At 35.8% G+C, this 26,373-nt stretch overlaps 2 long non-coding RNA genes across 14 annotated transcripts in view; one reads left to right on the forward strand and one right to left on the reverse strand.

Moving 5' to 3' along the window:
* Positions 1–26,373, forward strand: part of LOC100992117 (uncharacterized) — an 843,804-nt gene that overhangs the window by 718,216 nt on the left and 99,215 nt on the right. Inside the window, exon 10 of one of the 13 annotated variants that reach the window (XR_010112492.1) lies at positions 19,097–21,654. The exons of the other annotated variants lie outside the window; for them this stretch is intronic. This is a non-coding gene — a long non-coding RNA (uncharacterized LOC100992117). Of the gene's footprint in view, positions 1–19,096; positions 21,655–26,373 lie in introns of those variants that run through there. 13 annotated transcript variants of the gene reach the window in all.
* The window catches only part of LOC134730615 (uncharacterized), a 142,792-nt gene continuing 128,421 nt past the window's right edge, over positions 12,003–26,373 (reverse strand). Inside the window, exons 3-4 of the long non-coding RNA XR_010112494.1 lie at positions 23,196–23,298; positions 12,003–14,211 (exon numbers count right to left, since the gene is read on the reverse strand). This is a non-coding gene — a long non-coding RNA (uncharacterized LOC134730615). The remainder of the gene's footprint in view (positions 14,212–23,195; positions 23,299–26,373) is intronic.

Raw genomic sequence — 26,373 nt, forward strand, 5'->3', positions numbered from 1 at the left:
CAAACCAGGTATTACAGAGATTCACAGGAGGGACTGACTACATCCTATTGTGTGAGAAGACATCTTGATTCTCTAACTTGGTGGCCTTCAAACTTCAGCATGCATCAGCAAGCCCGAAAGGCTTGTTAAGACACAGCTGCATTGGGGATGGAATGGGTCCTGAGAATTTCCATTTCTAATAAAGTTCCCAACTGTCCCTGCAGCTAGTCCTGGATCACTCTTTGAGAACACAGGGAGTCTAGCTGCTTGATTTTTTCCTTGCAGAAAGTGTTACTGCTTTTATTATATGGCTCTTATAAGTCAATAAGGAAAAGAGGAATCTCTCAATTTAAAAAATTGCAACGATGCTAAACCAGAAAATCACAAAAGAAAAATACAAATGTACATTTAATATAAAAAGTCAAAATCATTAGTTATCAAAGACATGTAAATTGAAGAAACAAACTACCCCTTTTGAATACTCAATAGTCAAGATTAGAAACTATTAGTAGTATTCAATGTTAAAAAAGGTAGAAACAAATGGATGCTCTCATACATTGCTAGTGGAATGATAAATTGCTAAAATCTTTCTGAAAGACAATTTGGCAACATATGTCAAGCACAATACTTATGCTTTTTGCTCAGATAGTTCTACTTCTAGAAATTAATGCCAAGATTCTCATCAGAGTCATACACTAAAATTTATATACAAGTGTTCATTAAAGCACTATGTATAATAAAAATTTGGATTATCCATCGTAAGTATTCAACACAAGATCCATAGAATAGAATATTGTTAACCATTACTAAAAATTCTTAAAGACTATTGTATAATAAAATGAATAAAGCTGGAAAGAGTACTATAGAGAAAGCAAAGATGCATTTTATGTGTAAACATACACACATGCAATACATGTACACATAGATGTATAGAAAAATACTGAAAAGAATTAGAACTAGAATGTTCGTCACTGTTCCCTCTCACCAGTGAGATTATAGAGGATTTTTCTTCTTTTTCTTTCACATACATTTCTGCATTTTCCCAAATTCTCCAAAATGTATTTTGTGAGGAGTGGTAAACTGGTTCCAGGCCTCCATACGTTCATTGCCCAATTTTCTGATTAAAATATTTCTACTAGTAATTGCACTCCTAGAAATATAGTCTATCAAAATAATCAAATGTACATGCAGAGTTTTATGTACTGGGAATACTGATTGCAACGATATAACAAAATTTACAACCTTACTAAATGTTATCAGTTGAGAAATGGTTAAATAAATTGTAGTTTATCCATAATATAGAATTCTAAGCAGCCATTTGAAAGAACATGCTGTTGAAGATTAACGACCTGGAGAAATGGTCATTGTCTAATGTTAAGTGAGAAAAGCAAAACACAAACTACGTACAATATAATCCCACTTTTTAAAAATATAAATATACAAATAAAAGATGGGAGGAGTATATCCACATATAAATAGTGTTTATCTTATTATGGTTGATTTTTTCTTATGTATATTTTACTAGTAGTCTTAGAATTTTTAAATAAACATAATATTCCCAAAAATTAACAAAAAGATATTTTAAAAAATAAGACTATCAGCTCTTCCACTATCAAAGTTTCTTTTCTAAGGTCATAGTTGTTCTAACAGGCATTTGTGCTGCCTTTGTGAAATCCACCATTTAAAAAGTAAAATGTGATTTTAAAAGAATGATTCATTGGAAAATAAAAATAGAAGTGACCAAAATGTTTAAAAACAAGGAGCCCTTGTTTATCTGACTGATGATAATAACCCAAGCATCACTTTCCCAAAAGAATTCATTGCATAAATATCTTCTGGAGATGTGGAAACTGGGGTTCCTGGGGGTTTCAGTCACTATTTCTAGCCAGAAATTCAGAGACACAAAGCTCTTGAATTTACGTTAAAAATTCACTTCTTAGTTATAGACCTGCACATTTCTAGCTGTAGTAATTCTGCAAAGCAGCAGCCGGTAGACACTAAAAGGAGCTTAGCTGCAAGTAAAATGGGAACATAGAAGGTGGTAGCAACCTGCCTCTAGGTAATCAGTCCGTGTCTAGTATAGCTAGTATATATATATATAGCTTCCTTTAGTGAACTCCTCCTTTCTACCCCTCTTCGAATTCTCCTGGAACGGGCAATCCCAGGATCTTTCCTCTGGTAAACCCAAGGACACTTGGCCCAAGCTAGGTCAATCAGACCTTTTTCTCCTAGGACACAACAAAGTTAAAACTGGGTAGCTTGATGAAAAGGCCTAAAGTTACATTCTGTGAATTGTTATTACTCAATTCTTGGGACTTGCTCCTGTCCTTCCTCTATCTAAGTCCTGATTATTTAATTCTTCCTTCAGTTTTATAAGTTACTCAGTCTCTTTTCAATAAAGTCATCAGTGAACATTTCTGTTATTTACAACCCAGGAATACGACTAGATGTATGGCAGAAATACAAACAATACTAGAGAAGCAAGAATAGGATTAGGGAAGGGGAAGAGCAAAGACTGATCTGGTCACGTTTGTCACCTGCATCTGTTAGGACATCAGACACTATGCCTGTTTATGTTCCTTAAAGAGTTATTGTGAGAATTGGCTTCTCCTACTCAGTCCATTCTTGAGGTTTCAACCACGCTGACATTCTTCCTTTTCCTCAGAAGGACCAGATCATTCTTGTCTTTTGTGTGGTCTTAGTAAACGATCTCCTTCTGCTTGAAGTGTTACCATCATAATCATGACAACCCTTAAACTAACAAAGTCTTACTCATCTTGAAGATCCTCATTAATTATCATTTCCTTTGAGAAATCTTCTGTATCCACAAAGACAAAGAAAGTTCAGGCACTTGCCCCTTTTGAAAGCATTAAAAATAACTATAGTTAAATAATTTGCTTTATAGTTAGGTATGCAATGTTTCTCCACCCTGCTATAGCTCCATGGTTGTATAGAACCATGCCTGTTTTATATGTACTGATGTCATGCCCATCAACATACATTCAGTTCCTAAGAGCCTATCATCTAGATAATAGTTAAATATCTGTTGAAGGAGCAAATGGTCCAATAAAATAATGTATGTGAAAAACTTTGAAAGAAAATAAGAGGATAAAAACACAAGGTGATACAGAGTTCCACAATCCATAATGAGAGCGTTTGTGTTATTTATTTTCCTAGTATTACCACATTCCCTGTACATCACTGTTGGTCACTGAATGTCAGCAAGCTTAATTGCACTTCCTTTTGAGGACTGATTTGGAAGAGAAGGGTTCAAAAGTGCAGAATGATGGGTGGGAGTGTCTCCATGGATAATTAGCAGAGCCTTGATGTAGCTTAAAGCCTTATCTTAGTCCATTGGCACTTCTATAATAAAAATAACATAAACTGGGAGTCTGATAAACAATAAACAGATTTCTCACAGTTCAGAAGGCTGAGAAGTCCAAGATCTAGGAGCCAGCAGATTCAGTGTCTGGTGAGGCCCCACTTTCTCATAGATGGCCATCTTCTCACTGTAATTGCACATAGCGGAAGAGGCTAGAAATCTCTCTGGGTCTCTTTTATAAGGGCACTAATCTTATTCATGAAGGCTCCACCTCATGGCCTCATCACCTCCCAAAGACCACACATTCAAAAAGACTCATATTGGGTATTAGGTTCCAACATACGACTTTTCGTGGGACCCCAGACATTCAAACCACAGCAAGCCTGCCACCCTGAAGACATTCTAAATAATACAAGGTCATGTTTAAAACAGTGTATTTTCTAAACAAATGCAGCCTCAAGACAAGTAGCTATCCCTGCAACTAGCTTTTCACCCCAATCCCTCTTATATAGAAACTCCAGACGTAGTGCTCTTGTTGAAACGTATTCAATCCGATTTAACCGCTGCTATAGATAAGTAGTCAGGACGACATGTGCCATGGCAAATAGTGACTCAATCCAAATGGATAACGGAGAATAAATGTCTGATTTGGAGTGTTTATCACCTGAACTGCAAAAGAATTATATTAACATATGCAGTAGAAGGAAAAAGAATATTCTACAAAAGAAACAAAATAATTCAAGACACATCTTGCACAATGGCCATATTCTTCTCCATTTTAGTTATGCCACTAGAAAGGTGCTAGCAATATGTGTCTACACAACAATGATACAGTTTTATATTTTATGATAAAAATAGCTCATTCCTTTTTGACTTGTCTTTTGAGGGCTGTATTTACAAGACCTGTGAGGGGAGCTTGAAATTATATAAAAGTTTTGAGTGAGAAAAAAGAAACACGAACATTCCTTTGAAATGTTCTTAATAAATTTTTAAATTAATTTCCAGAAAGATAGGTCTCAGAAATCAATTTAAACTATTTAACTCACCATGCAAGAATGAAATTATTTTTTAAAAAAAGAGATAAGCTGAAAAATTTCGAAGGCTATGTGCAGAAAGCCTTTAGCAGACAGCAGGAAGGAAAACTGCAGGCTTATAATGGGATTAGGACTTCCCTGGGAAAAGTGTTCACTGAAGAGTGCTAACAGGTACAATTAAAAACACTATTACACTCTTATGAGCAAAAATTCATCCTAAGATAAGAGTTGTAACCAGCCCATACTAGATGATCCTGACCTGGTTTGGGCTATTATTTTTTAACATATCTTTAGTCCTATTAAAGGAGTTTACATTGTATGTGCTAGACTATATATCTTCTCTTTCAAAATTGTTCTCTTCGAGGATTTATTTATTGTACACAAATAAACATGAACTGTTTTTTCCCATCAATTCCTTCAATAAAGAGAATATGTTTTCTCAAGTTATGTTTTAGCCCTTTTGGAATGAGCACAAAAGAGTAGAGTCATAGAAAAAATCTGTAAATTTTTCAAGAGAGTAAGAAAGTCTTGACATGTTTTATGCAAGTGTAACCAATGCCAAATGTTCTTGCTGGGTATCCACTTGGAATGTGGGGACAGAGGTTCTTCCAAACCCACCCTTTCTGTTTGCAGCTGTAATGCTGGGTAGAAAGAGTGCATTTAACAATTATTTGGTTTATTTGATTGGAGCTGGGTCCTTCCCAGCAGTGCCTTGTCCCAGCAGTGCCATATAATGAATCTCTGTATCCAGTTGTTGCATCAGGAAAGCAAGAGTGGAACAGTACTTCTAGGGTAGGTATCTTTTTAATTCAATTCAATTCATTATACCTTGCAATCACTTATTGACTCTCTAACCTAAACTTGGTTCCTTTAATAATTCATCTGCCCTTCCTTTGGTGGCACGGAAGTAAAGGATCATCTAATTGAGCATATAGATGGATCTCTCTTTCTCTCTCTTTCTCTCTTTCCAGATATATATATACACACACATACATATATATATATATATACACATATATAATGCTTTTCTATTTCCCTGCTTAAATATCTAAGTAGCTATTATACATGTATCTTTTGATCCATCTATCTATTTTAGAAGAATTTTATTTAAAAAATCTTCAGAGGAAAGTTTTTAAAATAAATGTATAGCTTATTCCCCACCTACACACATTTGCACACTCATTCCACTCACACCCACATGCACACTCACACACTGTATTTTTTTCTTATTTGAATCAGCCACCACAGCTGCCAGTGCCTCAGGGGCTTTAAACATCAATCAGTTTCACAGCTGGAGGCAGAGTGATCTACAGCAATAAAGCTTAAAGTGCTTCCTTTTCTGATATAATTTGATTCTTCCATTAGAGCACACATTCTTTTTTTTTTTTTTAAGCCAAAGCAAATGTTCTCTGTCCATACTAAGGCAAATAAATAGTTACCTTAAAGAGGCAGAAGGTATTACTCACTAGTTGGGATGCTAGATGGAGAAACTCTATCCAATAATCCTTACTTCTGCAGTGCTGAGTTTTTCACTTTTATCTCTCAGATTTGCATCTCTCCTGCCTCCTCAGGGCTGACAGTGATCTTGGATCTGTTAGGCTGGGGGTGAATTCTGGTAGCCATAATAAATCAGACAAGAGTGGCTTTATTGATATGTTCTTTGGTTTCTAATACAATAGAATTCAATGGAATAGAGAAAAATGCTATGACAATCACTGTCATACTTTTTTACTGGACCCACAATGTTTGTCTCAAAGTTTCTCCATCAACCACAAGTTTTAAATTATCTTAAACATGACTTATCATTGTTTCTCTGACAAGCTCACTGTACTTGTTATTCTTGACTTTTGAAGTTATTTATTAAGTAGTACTAGATAAGGTGGAAAGTGATTCCAGCTAACTTTGATAACGATAGTTGCAAAGAATGTTCTGTTGTCAACAAAGATGTGCATTCAAAGATTAACAGTGAGAGTGGGTCAGAATCCATTATGCTTTGGTTCCTATCAAATAAACCTGGTTGGAATACTTGTTTGTTTGTTTTCCAAAAGAGACAGGGTTTTGGTAACAGAAATCCAGATATTTTTAAACTAAATGAGCAGTCACATCCTAACCTGAAGCTTGCCAGCCCAGTTCATCTGCTGCTGCGGTCACCCCATTCCAGCTGTTGACTGGTTACATTTATGGTTACATTTACATTGGCTCTACCAAGGTTTCTTTCCCTTTTTTTGAATGAACCTATGAAACCAGTTTATACCAAAATTCGTAATTGTAGAATGTGGTAATATTAAAGCTAAGAGAGTCCTTAGAAGTTTCTAGCTCAGCAATATTCCTTCATCATCTTCCCTTTTACTGTGGGAAATATGGGACTCAAGAAGTTTAAATAATCAACCCAAGGACACACAGATAATAATTTACCAAACTAGAATTTAGACTGAAATTTTCTAAACCCCTATTGAAATGGACTGACTTGTGTCTCGCAAACTCATAGGCAGATGCCTTAACTACCAATATGATTGTCTTGGGACATAGGGTTTATAAGGAGGTAACTAAGGTTAATGAGGCCATAAGAGTAGGGCCCTAATCTAACAGGTCTGGTGACCTTACAAGAAAAGAAAAGACACCATAGTGCTCATCTTGAGTCAAATGCAGCTATCTGCAAGCCAGGAAGAGGGCCCTCATCAGAAACAGAACTCTGCAGGAACCTTGATCTTGGACTTCCAGCTTCCAGTATGATAAGAAGACATATATCTGTAGTTTCAGTAACCCAGTATATGGTTTTTGTTAAGATAGCTAGAGCTAAGATACCTGTCTTTCCATTTCTTAATCTTATGACTGAATACTGAGTTCAAATCTTTTCTAAGAGATCCAATTCTGCCATTGTGCTGAGTGGGGGATAGAAGTGTCTCTGATAAAATGTATTCAGGGCTGAGCTCACTATCAATGACTGAGCGCTGCCTGTGTCCAAGCTACTGTGGACAGCTTCAAGAAAGGTAACCCTTAAGTTCAAACTAAAGGTTTCATTGCTTCAAATTCTCCCAGCTTTAGTCTCCCACAAAAGGAGCTAGTTTTTATTTATTTTTATTCCTAAATGTCTAGTCCTTGGTTTAGTGCTTTCAAACTAAGTGTGCGTAACTACCACCTGGCTTTGTTTCTTTTCTTGTTATTCTGCTTCTCTTTCTTTTCCTACACTGCTGCATTAATTTTGTCAAAAAATTCCCATAACCTGTTATAGAAGTTTAGAAGTACATATTATTCTCTATAAAGGGCCCTTACTTAGTAAATGTCTTTGTCTCTCTCTGGCGTAGAGGCAAAAAAAGAGATGAAAGTGAGAGAGAGGGAGAGAGAGAGAGAGAGAGAGAGAGAGAGAGAATGAGAATTGTGTCCCCAGCTGAGCCAGAGTAAACACCCAGCTTTGCAATATATCTTAGGTGAGGCGATAGTTTTTCATATTTGAAATTAAATTTTAAGAGATCTACTTGGAATAAGTAGTTATTACCAGCCAACATATTTACTTTTGAATTGGCTAAGCAATTTTAGGAAAAAATTTAAATATATTGTACTCGATCTTCCTAAAATTTGGCTATACTTGTCATTTTGCTGTTCAAAACCTTTCCATTAACATTCTCTTCCTGGAGAAGGGAATAAAACTCTTAAGCCTGGTCCCTGACACTCCTCAACATTAAGCCCCTTTGGATTCTCTCACTCTTAATGTGTCTCTTCCATGACATCTTGCCCTAGACAAACCGGTTGATCCTTTGTTCTCTTAAAACACAATGTGCCTTTCTATCATTTTATCATTACTTCCTAACGGAAATATCTCCTTTCTTCTCTGCCACTCAAATAAATTCTACCTTTTCTTCAACATTAGGTCTCATTTCTCATCATCTCTTTCCCCAAATACTCCTGCAAAAAGTAATTTTTCCTTCCTTGCTACTTCTCTGTCACTTAAAGTCTGTATTTGTCTTTCATTACTTGTATGTTAATTTGTCAAAGTACTCTCATATTTGTATGCCTTTTCTTCTTATAGGCCAATGCTCCCTAACACTCAACCCCCAGCACTTAACACAGCACAATGCCGTGCACAGTCCAGATGCTTTTTGGTTCTGTTAATCGTGATTGTGACGATAATGAAGTTGCTCCACAACTACTCTGAATTACCACCACTTGCTACCGAATGTGTGTGGAGCAATTATCATCAGGCAAGGACTGTGCAAGTGCTTTATATAGGCCACTTCATTTACTCTTTCCACAACCCTCTGAAATACATGTTTCTTGCTCTTTTACAAATATATAAAATGAGACTGAAGATGTCACATTAGACTGATAATTTCTATGACTAGATGATGGAGAAAAGGACTAGTACAAGTTCAGGTTAATGCCTTCTCAATGTCAGGTGTTTTGTAGACATTACATCATTTAATATTCACAACAATCCTGTGACATGGCTTCATCTGAAGATGAGAAAGTCCAAACCCCAACAGGTTAAGTAAGTTGCCTAAAGTCAGGCAAGTGTGCAGACACCAGGTTTTCTTCCTCTTTCAGAATAATTACCTTTAGTAGCTGCTTTAGGGATTTGTAAAGAAAAATACTACTGTATATTACAATTTAATATTGTTTTACCAACCTAAATTAATTTTTTTCTTTAAATATGAATTTTTCAAGTCCAGATTAAAGAAATAGTTTATGGATATTTGAGAATAAATCATCTACATTAACCAACTAATGAGTACCATTCCAACATAATTTATATGTCTGGTAAACTTCCTGAAATAAGGAACCCTTTCAGGATAACTGATTTTAGGTGGTCACTATGAGAAGAACCCTATTGGAATGGTTGGTTTCAGGGTATGGCCCAGAGCCTCTGGGCACAGAGTCCTTGGTAGGGAGCACGTCTGGAGTCTGCCAGGCTGAGGGATGGGTCTCTTCAGAGAAATACTACATTTTAAAGGGAAGATTTTTTTTTTTTCCTTTTCAGAGAATTTCAAATCTTGGCACTAAAGAGGGGGAAAAAGGTATGTCTTTTCTTTGAAATACTGGCTTTTTTTTTTTCTGAAAAGACCACCCTCTCCCCAAGCCTTGGAAACTTCAAACAGCCTGACTGAGAAGTCAGAACTCCTCTGGTTAAAGAAGCTGTTATCTTGAAAGCTGCTACAGGCTATAAGCTCTTAGAGGGTCCTGGAGCTCAGAGTCTGTTTGTATTCATTTTTAATAAGCTAAATGAAAAATGGGAAAGAATCCTGAGCATGTGTATAAATGCATACATATGTGTATATCTATATATGCACATATTCTTATCATTTAACAATGTAAATATATATTTAGTTAAACATGCACCCGACAAGCTAAATGTCTTCTTTAAAAAAGTAAAATTCAAATACAAATGTAAATTTTATTTGAAAAATTGTGATTAGGCTTTTTTACTAAATATATCCTTGCAGCAACTTTCCTGTGAAATTTTAATTGGATTTCATACTTTTAATCTTATTTGTATGCACCTCACATTTTACTACTCTGTAAGAATTTGACATAATATCTATGTGTTTCTCTTACCTGATATTATAGTTTAAATACATTTTAAATGCATGAATTAAAGGGCAAAATCCAAAGTCGTTGACTGGGGTGAATATTAATTTTAATATAGTGTCTCTATTTTTGGCACATTCTACACTGTGGATACTTTTCTGTGTTTCCTGGGTGCATGTAATTGTAGCTCTTGCTTTCTACAGAGGAAAAAGTCCTGAATTACATATATAAACCAGCATATGTTCGCCTATTCTCCTCTAAATGCATACAAAGAAGAAATATCCAAAGTCTTAAATGTAACATAATGTGTCTTTAGGTTACATCTGACACCCTTTCAACCCTACCTTACATCCCTTCTATCCACTTTCTACTCCAACTATGGCTATGGCACCAGTCTCACACAGGTGTAACCAGAAACCTGGGCCTCAGCAGCATTTCTTTACTTTCTGACCTAGAGGTTTTTCATAACTTGTACAATGCCAACCAAGCCGTTCTGACACTGAGCCAACCAAGCCATTCTGACACAATCACAAAGGAGTGCAAGGCATCAGTCCCCTACAGGGTGACCCTCGACAGATGACAGATTTGATCCAGTAGATAAATACACCCCTCTTGCATCCTTCAGGTAAACAAAGCATAGTTACATCTTATATACTCAGAGGTCCCCAGCAAAACAGAGCCCCAGTTGCCAGTTGTTCCCAGTTGTTATTAAGCTAGTGAGTAGTTTAATAACATATCCTTGGTTTGACTTTTTCTCCTTCTGGATGTCATTCTATGCCAGTTCTCAACCGTGGGTTATTTTTCTCCTCTCTCCCAGCTCCTGGGGAGATTTGGCAATGTCAGGAGACATTTTTGGTTTTCACAACTTGGAGGTGGGGGCTATTGGCATCTAGTGGGTAGAGGCCAGGGATGATGCTAAGTATTCTACAATATATGGCACAGCTCCCACAACAAATTGAGCTGTTAACTGTGCTTGAGTATAGCCTATCAGACCAATTTGCTTTCTTAGGCTTGTCAAGAAAAATTCCACTTGCTCTTTTAATTTGATGCAAACAGGTTTGAGGGGAAGAGCTAAATTAAAATCTAATAACGCCTGGAAAAAAAAAGAGGCTGAAAATCAGCAATTTAAGTTCAACTTGAATGAGTTTCGAAGTAATTGGGTCTAGACACTGAAGAAGTTAAAGTTTACATAAAGCTTTCCATGAAACAAGGCTCTTCTTTTTCTAGATGACAACTCCAACTTTAATTTTTTTTTTTCTCATTGGACTGTGCATTCTTTGGAGGCAGGGTCTTGTTTCATCTTTGAATTTCTCACAGCTTTCAGTTTGTCTCTGCCCAGCAAATGTTCAATTGGTTATTGAATTTGTGGCAGATGAGGATTGTGCTCTGTTCCCTTGATTCCTAGTGTGTTGTTATTTCCAAGGAATGCGGATGTAATGTAAGAATGGTCAATTAGGCAAGCCAATTATTTTGTAGCCACTTTAAAGTAGCAGTCTTCTGTTATGTCTAAGTACGTATTTCCCATATTTTATCATTTTGGAGTGTTGGAAAAATTTATTTCAATCAACTTTTCAGTTTGAATATTATAATCAGGTCACACCTTAATGAAAGTATATCAAAGCCCACTGAGTTTGTTTCTACTTTTCAGGAAGCAACAAAATGAACTCTCATAAGGGATTTAGTTCATTTCAAATATGGGTTAAATCTTCTCTGAATTATTTCACCCCTCTAAATCTATAAAATTGGCCCAATGAAAGGAAAAATTGTCACAAGGATTAAGATCTTCCAATTATACCCTGAACAGAGAGTTTCCCCTGTGTCGTTCAATTACATCTTAAAAGTTCAGTGAAATTAAGGAAAGAAAACCCTGCTCACTTCTTGTTAAATTGGGGTTGAAATTTGAGAGAATGTATAGTTCAACTAAGCCAAGTCCCTCATTTCAGGAATCAGAACACTTAACGCTGGGAGGTGTCAGTCAAGGGTTATAAAGTTTTAGTTAACAGGATAAATAAGTTCTGAAGACCTGTTTTATAGCATGGTGACCATAATTGGCAGTAATGCATTGTGTGCTTGAAAATTGCTCAGAGAATGGATCTTAAATGTTCTAACCACATACTTACACAAACTGTAACTATGCGAGGTGATGGATATGTTAATTAGCTTGAGTGTGGTAATCATTTCACAATATATACATGTATCAAAGCATTACATGGTACATCATAAAAGACAATTTTTATTTGTCAATTATACATCAATAAGAAATGTTTTAAATTAATACAAATAAAAACATTTAACTTCTCTATGGGCAGATACAGAAGAGCCTTCATTGGTTATTAGTAGATTGTGTTGCTTCTTCTAAGCCAAATCTTTCTTAATTATGTAGTAGTGGCATGGCTGACTTCCACTTCCACTTGTATCTTCTAGAGAGCCAATCATAGCATTAGTGTCAGACACAGCATGCAGGTGGAATAGGAGAACAAGAACACAGGTTTCATGCTTACAAATGCACCTTCTCAAAGAAGAGGTGTGATAGGTAACCTTGAACAAACTTCTGACTTCAATTCTGTGCCACAATCCTATGACCTTGACCTTCTTCTCCTTCTCTTTACCAAGGAGGGACCATAATAAGGTATTCACTCTCCTAAGACATTAGCAGGTGTTTAAAGGATCTATGTTTCAAAAGCATCCTGGGGAGAAAAAAATGACTTGGAAACATGTAATAGTTTTATTAATTCACCTTCTTTTTAATGAATCATTAAAACTGAGCTTAGAGCAGCCTACCTGTTGTGGATTCTTGCTTCAAGCTCTCTCTATGCTTACCACCCTGAACCTGAAACCTTGTTGAGAATGACTGCGAATCTACAGTTTTAAGGTTCATTAATCACACTCCCTGCTGCATATGCTTTCTGATGTGCTATGATGCTGAATGAGATTCTCACACTTATGCAAAATATTAGCAGAACTTTTTTTATTAAAGATGTGGTTTATTAATCTTAATAAATCATAGTTTGTTGGAGTATTTCTGACTGCTTCTCAAGTAAAATGGGGCTTGACTGTGCAGTAACTGTGTTTATGTCATGCTTGAATTGTTTAAGGTGAGGCTTTGAGTAGTTTTATTGCTTTTGTTTATATAGGTAAACCCAATCTGCACATTTGAAATGATTGATGAACTGCAGCCCCACTTGGAGTGTTTGTCATCACTCATGTGCTGAAGTGACATTTCTTTATGTATTTTGGCATAAACATATGCAACTACTGGCAAAGCATTTGACCCTAGAGTCTGACTATTTGTCATTCTAATCTTTTTTTTTTTTTTTTTTTTTGCCCAAAGTCAGGCAAGTTACTGTATATTCTTTCTTCACACACATTGCTAATTATTCAACAGACAGTAAAATAGTCTTTTGACTGGGATTGCATAAATTGCTGAATGTGCGATCTTCATTTCTCCAGCCAGGCAGCTAGGTACTATGCAGTAAAATAAATAAAGTTGAGATCCATGTAAATGTCAAGGAAGACAGCCATATTGAACTATAATAGCTTTTCAGGACAATCTGCAGCTTTTATCAATAAAAAAAAAAAAAAGAAGAAAATGCCATGAGTGTGAGATTTGGCAAATCAAATGTAGGCAAAGATTAAGCAAAATTCATTAAGTACAACTACCTTAGAATATAATTTTCCTATAATGGGTTGTTGTTGAAAAGCAAGTAACCAATAACTCATATCATGTGGACAGAGATAAATGAAAGTCTTCCTAACCTCCAGGCTCAGAGTTCAAACTCTATGTTGTGCTATTTGAAAATTTCTGATTATTTATTGGTAAAAATGTCAGAAAAATAATTAAAGTGCAAAGTAATTTTCTGAGGAAAGCAATCACACCTCATTCAGAGAACTTGCCTATGGATGCATTCCTGTGAGGCCTGAATGAGCAACAAACAGACACACACACACACACACACACAGAGAGAGAGAGAGAGAGAGAGAGAGAGAGATAATAGGACAAACCAAAATAAATGACATCATTATTACCTGGTTCATGGAATGTAATGAAGAGGCAAATGGTTAAAGATTCATTGAAAAATCAGAGCTGATAATTCTAGACAAAATACAGAACATGGTTCTTAGGATACTCTTTAATGAGAAATTATGTGACTTGCTCTTTTTTATGATACAAAAATATTTTATTTACAATCATTCAATTTTAAGTTAAGTACTCAAATGTGGGATAGTTGACAAGAAGGAGACACCAGGTAGACGAAGAGATTTCAGGTCTTCGTCTGTGGCAGGCACCACGTTTTAGTGTGATGTTCAGGGAGAAAGTTTTCATTCTCTCTCTTCAGTCATCAAGCTGACACACTGGGGTTAAAGGATAGCAGCCATTGTGTTAGTAACAAAAATGAGCATGGGGTCATGTTCCTTAAAAGTATAAACATATACATACAACGTATTGGCTTTTTTTTTACTTGTTAATTAAGTGTTAATTTAGTTTGAACTCTGCAGTTCCAGAAGGTAATGTAGGAATTTGTTTCTTACACTGCCTTTGTTTTCAGAGTTCTTTTTTTAAACCGTGTTATACTATATTATTGTTCAAAGTATTTGCTGCCTTCCCGTGGGGATGGATTATACTTCCCCATGACTTCAGATTTAGTCATGTAACTGGAAGTGCCCCTCCGAGCAAAAGGATCATACATCAGGAGTGGCCACGTGAATTTTTTATTTTTTCCCCAGTGAAATTGTGCACAGAAAGGTTCATGACACATCAAAACAAAAGTTTTAAAGACCATTCTGTAGTTTCCCCACATGCTTGTCCCTTTGCTGCAAGTCTGGCAATATTCCAGAAAAGTGATACTCCATCAGCCTGGCTCCCAGAACAAAGAAAGGGAGCAGAGCTGCAATTGACCCACAATGGACATGTAACAGGAATATGAAAGAAATTGTAAGTTATCAAGATTTGGGGCTTATTGATTATCACAAGTTAACATAGTTTATGTTGATGGGTATCCTAAGGATTTGGCAATCTTTTGAAAATCAGAGCATTTATAGAAATTTTCACCAGGGACTCCTCATGTTTCTTCCTCTGTCAATTACACTAAGTTAAGTAGATAATTATTAAATATCAACACTCTGCTAGGTGGCATGGAGAAGTACCAAGGAGCATACATCATAATCATGACCTTCAAGCCCTTAGTTTAGTCTTTGTTTATAGCCTCTACTAGAGGAAATATTTCTTTTACTCTTGAGACATAGTTATGAAAATGATTCACACGTTTACTTATGTGTGCAAACTATAATTATAATCTGATTTCCAGAAGTCACAAAGGATAGTCTAATTACTTCATGTTTCCACCTCTAAAACACCCATTACTTTAGATGTACCTTCAGAGTAAGGCCACATTTACGCAGACTAGTTGAGGCTAAACTACATGCTGTGCATTTTTGCATTTTACCTCATGTAAGCTTAACCACTTCCCTGCGAAGTAGATGTTATAGTCCAGGTGTTACAAATAAGCCTTGCCTGAGGCCCCAGGACTTAGAAGCAATGACTGGGAAATCCACCCTGCATCTACTGGCCCAGGTCTCTTTCTTGTACATCAACTTGATACACAGCATGAGTGTTTCACAGTCATGCGCTGGGAACTGCAGTACATTGGGGCCTGTGAGAACTGAGCTACAGTCTTTTTTCAGGCACTCCAAAGCTGTGTCCCTTTGATTCTCTCTGGCATTTTTTTCATTTATCATCATGGTATTTGGACTGTGCATTTCAAAGTATTTCTTTGTGATTTATTCTGATAGACATGGGAGAACCCACAAAGTGCCATTCTCTCCATTTCCTGCTTCCTGCCAGAGATGATAGACCCACTGCTAATGAGGAATAGTATCTGAGGAATATTAGACCAAGGAGCTATGGTTCCTTTTTCCTTTAAAATCCTATTGCTTATGCACCAATATCTTCTTGGCTTGGCCTCATTTCTTTTAAACCTCACATTTATAGCTTGTATTAATTTGCATGGTTGCACTGAAATAATGAGGAAAATAATTAGAGTCCAAAATATTATGAATCAGAGTATTCACATCAATAGAACTAACGCTTTAGGGAGTAAGAAGGAAGAGTATAGACCAAAGAACGCTGTTATAATACACTTCGTGGTACCACAAATCGAAGGTGGATATGCCATTTTGTTCAGTATCAGACAAAACATTAAAATATCGGGGTTTTTTTTGTTTTGTTTTGGCTCCCACAGCATTGAAGTTATAGCAGTAAGAATATATTATGTAGTATAGAATCAAGTCCAAACTTTTATGAAAAAACAATAACTACAGTGTCATTCCCTTGTAGTTATAAGTTGGGCATCCCAAAGACATATGAGGCCTAGTGTCAGCAAGCCATCTTTATCGAAGTGACCAAGTTCCTTTGGCCCTTTCTTTTGTCCTTGTCATTTGTTATTCTCCCCATTTTATTGGTTCTATACTATGATCAGGTTATCTGTATTATCTGAACTTCTTTCTGTGTACCTATAATGTATAATCTATTGCATAAGACAAGCTGGCACTCAGATTATTATTAAAAAGGAATAGAAATTTTTTATAACTGTACATACATTAGTGTGTATGACAACTTTGAATGCAACTTAAGTTGCCTAGGTTTATTTGCTGAGTATATGCAATTTAAAAATTCTAATACTTGAATAAACATATTTATGTTTCAATACATGGATTTACATTCTACAAAAATATGTTGAAGGCCTTCCTTATACCAGGTTTATTTTTAGGAGTTGTGGATAGACAATCAATAAAATGTAGTCTCTTCATAAAGCTGATATCCTAATGGGGAAAATGGACAATAAACAAGAAGAAAGATATTTAAATATTTTTAAAATAGCAATTGATAATTATTAGAAAAGTTACAAAGAGTAAAGAAATAGGAAATGCAGATGCCATTTTAAGTAATGTGGCCAGAGAAAGGCCTTCTTAGGATGGGCTTTTCAAAAGAAATTTGTAACTGAAGTAAGGATGACAAATGAGGATTGAAATGAACATTGATGAGTAGGCTAAGGGTTCCTTCTTAGAGGTATTAATTGTTTTCTTCTACTTCTTCTCTTTCTGTCTTCTCCTCTCTCTTCTTTTGTTTTCCCAATTATATTTCCCAATTATATTGTTTTCCCAATATATAAAATGCTAACCTTTATTTTCTTGGGTCTTCACTACTAACAGAAAATCATTCAGACAATGATAGCCTCTCTTCAAAGATTAGAGTCACCTTACACCCTACCTTTATGTTGGGAATTCTCTTCAGATAACCTCTCAGAATTAATAGTTGTTTTTGCCAGCAGACAGTTACTTTTACATATTTTTTCCTTGAATTAAGAGAAGTTTTATTCTTCTATTTAGAGATGATTTATCAGCCAGATTTTCCTCTAAATTACTAAGCCGATTCAGGTGACATGAAATAATTTATTCTTTAAGGTAAACATGGAGAGAAAAATCAGAAGGAAATTGATGGCCTAGTGAGACAAAAAAGGCATATTCATTAAAGAAAACCTTTTCAAGAAAAACTTGCAACTTTACTTCTTTAAAAATCTACTTTTGTGTCACAGCTGTGTGGCTACACATATAGCTAAAGCTACCGGCAATGACACAATCCTAGGGCAGATACACAAAGCTATGCTTTAAGTCCACATTTCTTTTCATCCTAAAGCTGGAGCAGGAAGGAGGTAGAGACATAACTACCAAAGATGGGGAGGCTGTGAGTGCCTATCCTGGCTAGGCAGTCTGGTTAGATGAGCTTGGGCACATTGCTACACTTGATTTCTTCAAATGTAAATGGAGATACTAATGCTTACCTCATGGGATTTTTATAAGGATTCCATAAGATAATGTGCCTAAAACACACACTATGGTGCCTGGCATGTGCTCAGCACTCAGTAATTATGAGGTCTAATTATTAGTATGGCCTATGTTCTCTTTCCTGTTTATTCATTTTCTGAATGTGTATGGAAATATCAAGAAAAGACATACTTTAAAGAGATGAAAAATTGGGGATAATTAATAGACACCATGAAGTAATCATCTGTTATCCTCAAAACGTTGAAAATTCTAAGTTCCAGATAATATGAAGGTCTGGGTCTTGCCAGTGATAGCAGTTATATAAATGCTTGTCAGGTAAAACGAAAGAATAAGTCTACCTAGATAGAGGTGAACCATGCCAGATGGTTTTGCCCATCTGAATATACACATTGTATTGAGCACAGAAGAAGGTTCAGATAAAACCATCATTGTTTAGATCCCACCAAGAGGGGCTTCCTGAAATAATGATCTACAGCTGTTGCATTTTCTGAGTGGCAGGAGGGGGAGAACTGTGTGCAGCTGATCTACCAGTCTTGCGAGAGACTTGGTTTAGAAGGGATTTGCCCTCTGCTTTTCAAGGGGACTTCATGCTGATATTCTGTGATTTTTTATTTTAGTTTTCTGCAAGATGAAAAAAACCTTAAAAAAATTAAAAATTAATATTTGTTTGTAAATTTTATTGTAGTCTCTTCCACTTAAATGTAAGATCTATGAATATATTGGCATATCTTCAGAGCCTAAAACATTGCCATAAACCTAGTAAGACATTCAGTAAAAACACTGCAATTGTTGGACGAATGTATAAATAAACATATGAATGAATGGATTAATAAATAAATCAATATCCAAATGAGGAAATGTCTTTTTATATTTTTTCACATCTCGACTGTGTCTGAAACACAATGAATATTTCATACAGAAATAAGTATTTAGAATCATGAACCCTTGCCAAAAAATAGTCCTTTTTCTAGGAAAAATCGCCTTTTCAACCCAGGTTGTAGCTTCAAGAAAGACATAAAGAGAGTCAAAAAACCTAGAGAGATGTCACAGTCAGATTGTTCTAACCTTCAGCATATTTGCTTTGAGACATCCTATAGGTGTGTTGTTTAAACTCCCACCCAAATCAGAAGACTCTCCTTGGAGGAGAGTACTAGATGATGAATATTTGCTTGAATACTTCCTGTGAAGGGAAGCTCATCAAATGAGTCAGCCCGTTAAAAGTTTGGAAAACTATAATTATTAACATTTTTCTCTGGCTATGAGGTCAAAATCTGCCTCCTTCTAACTGGAACCCACAAGAGTACCCCTTGTTATCCCCCTAGGAGCAATAAAATCAACTTTATTCTCTCTTAAATATGGAAGATAACATTATTCCTTTTTTTTTCTCCTCCCCTAGGTCTTTTGCTATCTGCTGTTCAGAGAAAATGTGTCTGATGATTCATATTCCACAGTAGAATGTAATATATGTGGGCCAGGCACAGTGGCTCACACCTGTAATCTCAACACTTTGGGAGGCTGAGGCAGGTGGATTGCTTGAGCCCAGGAGTTCGACTCCAGCCTGGTCAACATGGCAAAACACCATCTCCATAAAAAATTAGACGGGTGTGGTGGCACATGCCTGTAGTCCCAGCTACTCGAAGGCTGAGGTGAGAGGATGGCTTGAGTCAGGAAGGTGGAGTTTTCAGTGAGCTATGATTGTGCAAGTGTACTCTAGTCTGGGTGACAAAGCCAGCCCTGTCTCAAAATAAGTAATAATAAAAAAGAATATAATGTATGTGTGCCATTAAAAATCTAGGAAAGAACAAAAGAATATTCAAACTGTCATGTTTTCACTTGTATTATTTCAAATGAATTCTCACCATCACCATATGAAGAGCCTTTATTAGATCATTTTAAGGATTAGGAAACCAAAGCACAGAGAAGTAAAATACTGTAGAAAGTGCAGCTGGAATTTGAAACCAGAAATAGTTAATTGAAAAAAATATATGTTTTGTCTTATCCAGATACAATGTGGTGTCTTTCTGTAAATTATGGATAAAAATAATTAATTTTCTGTGAATAAAGGTAACCTTATATTCTCCCATGATAAGAAATTTGTTTCAGAGTGAACCAGCCCTAGTGGTTTGTGGCATGAGTATTAAAGGTTTTAGATGGAGTAAAGTGTCACTAGCATGAGCAAGGTAGCTGAGAAGTGATAGGAGTATGTCCAGGACAAGGCAGAAGTTGCCTGGCAGACTCTCTTAATTGGGTTCCAACAGTTCTATAAAAATTTGGGAAGTACAGAACATACAGACAGAGAAGTCCACTCCCAAGGGCATTGACTAAGGATAAAGCTATCACATAGCTGCCACAGTTCTCAGCAGCCTGAGCCTGGAGTCTGAGAATTCAGCATTAACGAGGCATGTATATGCAAGCATCTCATGATCTATTTGCCTATTATGTATAAACTTGCATATTTTTAAAAATAATTTAAGTGTTTTAGCTTGCAAAATACAGATATAAGAAAAACATTAAAATAAAGATAAATGAATCTATCAAGTAATGAAAGACAGAACATAATTTTATCAGAAACAATGAGTTGAAGTTGGGCTCTGCAATTGTGCATCACATTTAACTCTGAGCTTCCTGACAGCCAAGACAGAATTAGTGAATAAGAAACAATTGATATGCCTGAGTCTAGAACACAGGCTGTTGCCATATTCCTTTTCCTCATCTCCTGAAACACACAAGAGGATGAGCACAAGTGTCTTCAGTGTAGGTTGTTCTAGCCTGAGCTGGAAACTGCAGACAGAACCGCCTGGGAATCTTTTACAAGGATTGATACTCTGATGGTATCCATCTGTTAGGAAAACGTTTGTATATTGTCTAATATGAATTTATTATTCAGTGAATTAATCAACAGGTATTTACTGAACCTCAGCTAAGTGCCAGGAAAAATTCCTCTGTCTTTACAGCACAGAGTCAATATAAAAAGTGGTTGATTGTCTCCCAAGTCATAGGTATAAATCGGGGGTTTTCAAAGTGTTTTCATTAGATAATTTCTCCTGAAACATGCGCTGCACATACCATACCCAGAAACCCAGCTATGGTGTAGCAGTGAGGAAGACAGAGGCCTTTGGTCTCCTGGAGCCTGCATCCTAGTGGTATTTTCATATTCACGCCATGGCAGTCGATAAACAAGAATGATGACATGTTCAGGCTCTGAAGTGGACTTAAACTCAAATCTTAAGTCCTTCTTTTCTATGTGTGTGCCTTTGACCATTAAACAAAACTGATTCAGGCCCCGATTCCTCTTAGTTATAAGGGAGATAATTCATAGGGTTATTGTAAGGATCAAATATTATAATGAAACAATTCTGGCCACAAAGTAAGCGTTCAATAAATTTTGTTACAAATTAAGAAACGAATTCAGAAAGGCAAAATGATTGTCTAAAGATATATAGCTAACAAACAATAGAACTTGGATTCATGTCCAAACAGCGTGTCCCAAAATCCTGTGTTTTTCACCATTATGCAATGCAAGACAGGGTCACAGAGAATCTGAGCCAGATCTCAAAGTCTCTGGAATGGCAGGCTAAACAAATGAACTTAGCAATAAAGAGTCATTGAAGATTTGGAGGGTCATATGTAAAATGACCAAAATGTTATAGGATGATTAATCTTATGGCAATATGAAGAATTGTTGAAAGGACAATTAAAAATAACAGAGGTTGCAAACTATCGCAAGGACAAAAAACCAAACACCGTATGTTCTCACTCATAGGTGGGAATTGAACAATGAGAACACATGGACACAGGAAGGGGAACATCACACACCGGGGACTGTTGTGGGGTGGGGGGAGGGGGGAGGGATAGCATTAGGAGATATACCTAGTGCTAAATGACGAGTTAATGGGTGCAGCACACCAACATGGCACATGTATACATATGTAAAAAACCTGCACGTTGTGCACATGTACCCTAAAACTTAAAGTATAATAAAATTAAAAAAAAAACAGAGGTTTAAGTTTGTATCGATTTATATTTCAGTTTTTAACAAAAATGGAAAAAACTTGCTGCCAGAGCTCAAAACAGGGTCAAGTCATTGACAGATTGATTTCAGTGGACCAAGGCCAACCAGAAGGAACTGGGCCCCAGAATCCGACACTCTCAAGTGTGGGACCATCTCTGCAGATCAGAAAGCAGAGGCTAACATGACTGGTCAGGACAGCCTACTATGTGGAGGTGGGAAGTAGATGAGCCTTTAGTGATTCTTGTCAACCACATAGCCATCCACTTCATAGACTCTCTTGGGTCTCACTTCCTTCATCAGTAAAATCAGTATAAAGTTACCTACCTACCTCACAGGATTGCTGTGAGTTTTAAAAATAGTTAATATATGAAAAGTGTTTAGAATAGTGCCTAGTACATAGTAAGGGCTCAATAAATCTCAGCTCTTTGGATTAAGCTTAAGCTCTTTGGATTTCAGTTTCCACATCTGTCAAAATGGGGACCGTATTTTATTTACTCAGTTCTGTGACCTATTTTTTACACCGTAAAGTTGTATAGTCAGTTTGAAACTTATATATTACATATAGCTCTTTTTTCCTAAAACAAACCTATTATTATAACTATTGAAATCTTTTAATCAGTGACATCTCAACATCGAAGAAACAGGGAGATGCCTGTCTTACATAGTCACTGAGTCCATGGAGATGCAATACACGCCCCAGGGTGTAGCACACAGTAAATATTAACTTCCCTCTCTTTGTTAAGTTTATCATTTTGGTTCTAGGACATCTTTCACTCCAGTTTTGTGTGGGCATTTACCTACAACTTTATGTTTTTATGAAATCAAGGACTCATTTGTTGTTATGTATCCTTTCAGAATCAGACAAAGATGTACTGACTGCTCCTCCTTCCTCCTTTCCCCCTCCTCCCCCAATATAATGTATTTCAGGACATTAATTCTGAAAGGCTGGTACTTGGCCACTTCATGAAATAGTTTAGCATCGCTGTTAGATGTTAAACTGAGGTTAAGAGCTCAGGTTTCTGATTTTGATAGAGCTTTAACACTTTCATGTATAAATTGGTAATAATGATATCAACCTAGATGCTGTTTGAAAATTAAGTAAGTAATATGCTAAACCCTTAACACAGTACCCAGTATATAGTAAGCCCTCAGCAAATTATAGCTCTTATTATTTATTGTTCATATGACACCAATTATGAGTTATCTACCATCTATGACCAATGAAATTATAAGCATAAAAATGTCTATATAACATATATATTTATTTAAAGATCACTGATTATTTAATATAATCCACTTTAAATTATCTCAAAAGATTATAAATTTCAATGTGAACGTTGTCATATTCTAAAGTCAGAGATACCTCTGTCCTCTAAATATTCCATTTTAAAATATTAAAAACTCATTTTAATGAAATATAAACAAAATACATCCCCAAAATGAAATGCACACTAAACACTATTTAAAGGATGGAAATCATTACCTGACATCACAGTCCAGAATACCTTCTGTTGACACAATTGCACAAAATATGAGAAGGACGTAGAACAACTAAGAAGAAACTCCATTCAATGTTTAGGGTATTTCTGAAATGAAAATTCATTTAAACACAGTCTAAGGTACAAAACAAGTAAGTCCTGTAAAATAAGAAACTAAGGCTAGAGTTCTCCAGTTCTTATAGGAATCCAGAACAAAAATCTATATATACATTTAATGTGCACATAAAGTGTAAAATTTGTCCTGATTATTAGCTTTGAAGTGTGGTGGGGTGGGGGTGGGGGGAAGAGATCACAAAACTGGCAAAAGTCATGAGTCACCATTTCTGGAGAGAGAGAAAGGGTAAGATCAGCATCCTGTTGCCACCCACTTAAAATTTCACAAAATGTCCCCCTTTGATCCCTCTGTCGGAAACCAGTTATTAAGACAATGATTAGGTCAAATAGGAAAACGACTAGAACTCCACTATGTAAAAATGTTTTTGCAAATTAATAACTAGCAATAATTATAGTCAACTTTATTACATGCTTGGTATGTTCAAGCTCCTATGCTAATTAAACACTTCTTGTGTAATTGGTCAAGAAACCTGCCTTATTCATCTTTATGCTCTCAGCATACAGTGTGGTGTTTGGTACATAAGAGACGTTGAGTTAACATTTGTTCAATGCAAACACAATAATGTTATCTACATAAAGATGATGTTAAAGACCATCATATTTCCTTAGTATTTTTGAAATGATAATTTCATGTTTATAATTATTATTTATAATCCTACAACTATTTTTTGCGTGGGTAGCTATAGCTCATGTTTGAGAAAATTGTATTGCTTAAACAATTATAAACAAACACTTTGAAGTGTTACTCAAATTCACATTATTTTATATTCAAGTTCCTTTTGTATTTAGCCTTAAAAAATCTTTTATCTGAATATGAATATATTCTCTAATCGTCATCTTTATATAGGCTATTAGAATATCCCCCTTTTCCTTAGCTTTAATTATCCTTGAGTTTTCTGGGGGTCATTTTCATCTCCTTTGTAAATGTAAGTAGAACATTGTATTTTCTTTCCTTTTCATCTCTTGCAGTTCTCTAGATCCCCACAGTTTTTCAAAAATAGCTGTAAATGATGCAGTTAGCATGCTTGCCAGTTTCTTTCATCCCACAGATAGAAGGTATATCATCTGGACCTGCTGATTTGTAGATATGCCGACTGTCCAAGGACTCACTTAGCCTGCTTTTGTAGATAGCTATTTTTACAAGATCTTCATTACTTCTGATTGCCTAATATTTTTCTTCTTTTATTCTTTCCAAGGACCAATTTGTAAGATAAGTTCAAGGCCTCAGACATGTTAAAGTTATCATTAATTTCAAGACGCTCCACATTTATGAGCCCATTGGTCACAGCACTGATTGTGTTCCTACTGTGTTCAGAGCACTGTGCTTACCAAAGCTAAGAACAGTTTGAGGCTTTTCTCTCTGAGAGCTTCTTCCCCTTATTACAATTTATGTGCTTCCCTGAACAATTCTGAAGAGCTTTATGAGAAAGCACACCCAATGTTTACACATTTAATTTTTGGTATATTAATGGAATTTTAAAAGTTATTCTACTTTCCTTTCTGTCACATGTTCACTTGTGTAATATCTTCCAAAATACAATTCATTGATATTTATTAACTTATTCAAATAATGGTGTGCCCTGATTGGAATAGCACACAAGCAATGGAATTTGAGGGGTAAGTTTGGCTTTATTACTATCCTAGATGCACTATGACGTTTATCTAAGCAATAATATAGCCAACTCTATTCAGCTAATGGACAATTTTGAAATATTTGCTATGACTATTAATAGCCTAATGGTTTGTAAGATTTGTATTTCACATGGAGCCATTTGGAAATCACAGCTAACTACAGAAGCCTGCAGTCAGATATATGCTGTATGTAACTTTCTTACCCAATTAAAGGGAAGCAACAGGTTACTATCCGTCTTAAGTTGAGCATTAATGACCTCATTTACAAGGCAAATGGCTAATTTTGGTTAATGCTTGAGTTTCCGTGCCACATTTTTTACTATACTTTGGGATATCTGGAAGAATAAATGTTTTGTTTACTTTGTTTTAGTCGTAATCTCAAGTGCTTTCTTTTCTCATATGCACTGCTTTAATTCTGTCCTAATGACATATAATTCCATCATTGGGAAAAACATTTTAACTCTTCATATAGTGGAGAAACACTGGACCAAATTAACTGAGATAAGTAGTTTTTTTAGGACTTAAAACAAATACAGTTGTTTAATGAAGCCTTGTTTTAATGTAGGGCTTTGCTTTTCTGGGTCCTTGGATTCAGGCTCCAAGACCATGCCTGAAAATGCAAGTGAGCTTTTCCGTGGCATGGTCTCTCCTGTTGGGTAGCAAAGTATTGTTTAATGTAATGCAAATAGCATAGGCTTCCAACTCACAAAGGATGGGTTCAAGTCCCCAGACCTCTACTCTTCATTCCTTGAAACTGCACAAGTCACATTATTTCTCTAAGTTTCACTTTCTACATATGTAAAATGCAAAGTGTACCTACTTCATCATCGTTCTGTGAGATCTCATGTGGTATCAGATGTATACAGCTTAGTATGGGATCAGGTACCTGATTTAATTTAACCAGCTGTTATATTTAAAGAAGCCAGAAACAAGATTATTTCTGGACAAACACATATGAAATGAGCCATGTACACATTACCAACATAATTATATACAGTCAGTGTTTTAATGAGATGTCTTTACATATATCTTGCTACATTGTAAAGCATTTTCTTCTCTCCTCCTTCAATTCCTCTCTTTTTCTCTTATGAGTTTTGCAATATGAGAATAACCTTGAAGGCATGATAAACATCAGATTAGTACAACATGAAAGACAAGAAAAGGAAAAGACTACTGTTATTCAGTACTTGTCATTTATTTTTTGGTCAGAAGACCAAAAGGTCAGCCTGTGGATTAGCATGTAAATTTGTTATTCCCACCAATTAATGAAGGATTCAGATAAATGCAACCAGAATTTATGTTGTAGGGTTAGACCCCTTTTGACTTAAAAATCTTATTTTACTTATTTTCGTTGTGTTCCAATCCATGTTGATCTGGCTCAGCATCTAGTCTCTGAACATGCCACATGCTGATGCT

The sequence above is a fragment of the Pan paniscus genome, chromosome 5 (assembly GCF_029289425.2).
Source record: "Pan paniscus chromosome 5, NHGRI_mPanPan1-v2.0_pri, whole genome shotgun sequence".
NCBI classification, from domain to species: domain Eukaryota; kingdom Metazoa; phylum Chordata; class Mammalia; order Primates; family Hominidae; genus Pan; species Pan paniscus.